Raw genomic sequence first — 3,637 nt, 5'->3', positions numbered from 1 at the left:
TTTGTTAACATTTTCAAATTTGTGCAAGCCCTTGCTGATTCTTTCTGCTTGCTATACAGGACACTGCCCAATATATGAATCATATAAGAAAACAACTAGGTTTTTATATATCTTAATTTTGTTTTTTAAAAATTTATATGAATCCATATGACTATTGACAAGTACTCATGCGACTGATGGATTTCACTCACATCTGATTACTGTAAACAGCACAATATCAAGAAAATAGCTGATTACTAAAACCTTCCAGAATGACCTGCTTTATTTGCTTCCCGGTCGCACAAACTATGTCCTGGTTGTCCCTCTTCATTAAATGAGCTCTGATTCACTGAAGAGAATTCAGAAAGATCATGCTTAAACTCAAATAGAATAGAAAATGGGAAATCCTGTGTGTCTGATATTGCAATATGTAAGAAACTTAGAAAATGATTCCTGAAATATCAATATCATTGAGGTTATCTTGCTGAATCTCCAGTATAAATTCTCCCTCTGAAAGGATTGTTTCCATGAAATCTTTGTTGTCAATAACCTTTTTCTTAGCTTTCTTCCAACTTTAAATATCAATTCTGTAAGCCCCTGCAGATCTACAAACCCTTCCTACTTGTCAAGTAGGACAAGTCTAGTTCATGAGTCATGTAAGAAAACCAATCAGATACATATATTTGTTAATGTTTTAATAATAGATGTACAAACACTTGACCCTACAAGTAAGGTTTACTCACATCTACTTACAGGTGTACACTTGTATGTGTCAAGCAACATAGCTAGTCAAAGTGAATTCTTTTCTCTCTCCTGCAAATAAAATTAAGAACTGAGACACTTCCCAAATTACCTCTTTTATTTTCTTCCTTGTTACAGGAGAAATTTCCTGTATGTTCTTCTTCATTAACTGGGTTCAGCTTCACTGAAGGGAATTCAGAAACATGATTTTTTTTAACTCAAATGAAAAATAATTGGACAGCCTGATACTATACCATAAAGAAAATACAAAAGTGATTCATGAAAATATCACACGCACTAAAGAATTCAATGTAATAGAAAATAAACATAAATATCAAACTATAATATAATTATGATAAATTTTTGCTGCAACTAATCATACATGAAGCAAATTCTGTTATCACATTGTTAAATAAGCTTTTCACATTCGTAATATAATATTTAAATGGAACAAAGTAAACACAAAAATAAACAATAGAGTCATGATACACTTTAAAGTGAACAACAATTTGAAATCGTGATCAATTTTCTGCACAAGAATTTCAAGCTTGATCAAGGAACAGAGTGGATTTAAAATGTATAATAAACAAATTTCATAATGTGAGCAGAAAATGCACATTTTTTTTTTTACTTCGTACTTACTTGTAACTAAGAATCCAACACACACAAGCAGAGCCAGGCAAATCACTCCCAGAATCACTGCAATGATTTTCCACAAAGAAGATGGAGCAGAATGGTCTAGAGAAAAGAATGAATACAACTTGAGATGTCAACCTGATGGCTTGTCAATTTGGATGTCTTGGATGTGCATTTTCCAGTGACCCCAGCAATATCCCGAAAATCAACTGCAGAATGGGATCAGCGGAAACGTTGGTTTGCTCGAGCCTGAGTTTCTCTCACCAAATGTCATTTCTTACATTTCAAATCTCAAATGAGGAAAAGGCTTGTATAACCCAATGGCAAGCATATCTACAACTATAACTATTTGCTCCCTCTGTTTCCTCAGCCCCAACAGCAAGTGGATATCATTCTCTCAGATTACTTTCACTCTTATATCTAAAGACAGGTTTCCACCCTCCCGTGTTTGACTTTTGATTTTCTGTCATTTTTATGTTAAGTAGTCAGTGAATATTTTTTAAAATAAGGCAAAAACTAAATGCTAATCTACATAAGGAAGAGGATAGTTGAATACTGGGTAGCAGAGATTAAGGTAAGAGATCCAGAATGAAAGTTTTCAGAAATAATTTATCGTATAAAAGGGCAATAGAAAATGAAGAAATTGTGAGAGAGAGAACCATAATTTATAAATAGACATAAAGTTGAGTCCTTTGCAAAGCTTTATTTTGCTATCTCAGATGTGTTGAGGCAACAATGGGCAGATGTTTCATTGACATGAGTTCACTTAATGGCAATAAACTTCAGATCCTCCTCATGAAATGGGTAAATGCGATATCAAATCCATTCTAGTTTCCACAATACTCTTTTGTTAAAGAGTGATAGTCATTTGGGTAGTGGAACATTCTTCTATCTTGAAGCCATATTAAAACTCAAATCATATTAAAAATCAATTAAAGCATATATACAAAGAGAAAACACATGAGAGAAGAAAATGATGAAGTAGGTATTTTTTTAAAAGCTTTTGAAAAGCAGAACGTGAATGGCAGGTGAAAATGAATTAGTCAATCAGCACAGCAATGAGGTAGAAAGCAAAGGACTGGAATTAAGCTCACTTACTAGCTGCATGGATTGGAAAATTAACTTAAATTTCTCCTCGTTGATGCATCATCTGTTGATTAGTGATAGTAGTGTCTAAATTGTTTGTGAGATTGTTTGAAGAGTTAGACACATTATGATAAAAGCTTGCAGAGTCCTAGTTTATAGTAAATGAACAATAAGGCGTGAAATATAAATGCCCTAACGGAAGAGATGCTGTAGCCTCTGGATGTGGTTATAGAGTTGGACTTTTTCTCTAATGGAACCAAGCATGGCAATCTGGCTTGATTTCAGTAAATGATGCTTGCTCACTCTGCTGCTATAGACATAGGGTGCTGAAGAGACGAGCATGTAGAGGGGTGAAAGAGCAGGGTGGGGGCACAAGATAAGCATCTACCCGAGTAGTGCAAAGGAGAGATTGGTCGCTTGGAGCAACTGTGATGGGGAAAATCTGGTATTTTAAAATAGAGGCTGGCAGGATTTTCTGATGCAGATTGAGAGCAAAAGAAATGATCAAACAGGGGGTGCAAGTCTGTGGGTGCGAAGAACCATTGCATGAAGTGGTAACTAATGGAAGTGGGAGAAGCGACATGACAATTTCGGGGTTCCTATCAGGATTTCAGTTTGGAATTCCTACTAGCCTCATAGGTAACTTGAATTGAGAATTGTGTTTATTTAGTCTGAAGATCTAGGGCAAATTCTAAGATGCATTACACGCAGATTTTGAATAGTTAACATGTAGCTGACCTTTAAAGTCCAAGACTGAAGGCATCCCTAGAATGAAAGCTAACAAGGTAGGATGGATCTAAAGACACTCAGATATTCAGAAAATATGAGAAGATGTATTTTTTTGTCCTAAGAAAATGAGTTATAGTGTGAACCTGTATTATTTTTTATCAATTATCACAAGTACTTACACATATGCAAAAATGGTCTTGAAGAAATAGCTCTAATTATTTATTATTTTAGTAGTACAATTAATGCCAGAATAATTGCCTTCATTTTTCATTTTAATAATGTGACATTTTTAATAATGTAGCACTTTCAGAACAATGAAAAATTTGATTCTAAAAGTGCCAAATCTATGTTCTATTTATTCAGGTTCTATAATTTTGTCTTTAGTTCCATAAGCACGTCACTACATTCTTAGAATAAATATTGCCTTTACCTTGTAAACAGTGAAACCTGAAGTCCTGTTAAGTCT

At 34.2% G+C, this 3,637-nt stretch overlaps 1 protein-coding gene across 1 annotated transcript in view; it reads right to left on the bottom strand.

Moving 5' to 3' along the window:
• The window catches only part of LOC101627204, a 171,028-nt gene that overhangs the window by 100,237 nt on the left and 67,154 nt on the right, over nucleotides 1-3,637 (bottom strand). The window lies entirely within an intron of this gene.

The sequence above is a fragment of the Condylura cristata genome, unplaced genomic scaffold, assembly GCF_000260355.1.
Source record: "Condylura cristata isolate star-nosed mole 26May11 unplaced genomic scaffold, ConCri1.0 scaffold00034, whole genome shotgun sequence".
Lineage (NCBI taxonomy): Eukaryota > Metazoa > Chordata > Mammalia > Eulipotyphla > Talpidae > Condylura > Condylura cristata.
This window is presented reverse-complemented; position numbering and strand designations above follow the sequence as displayed.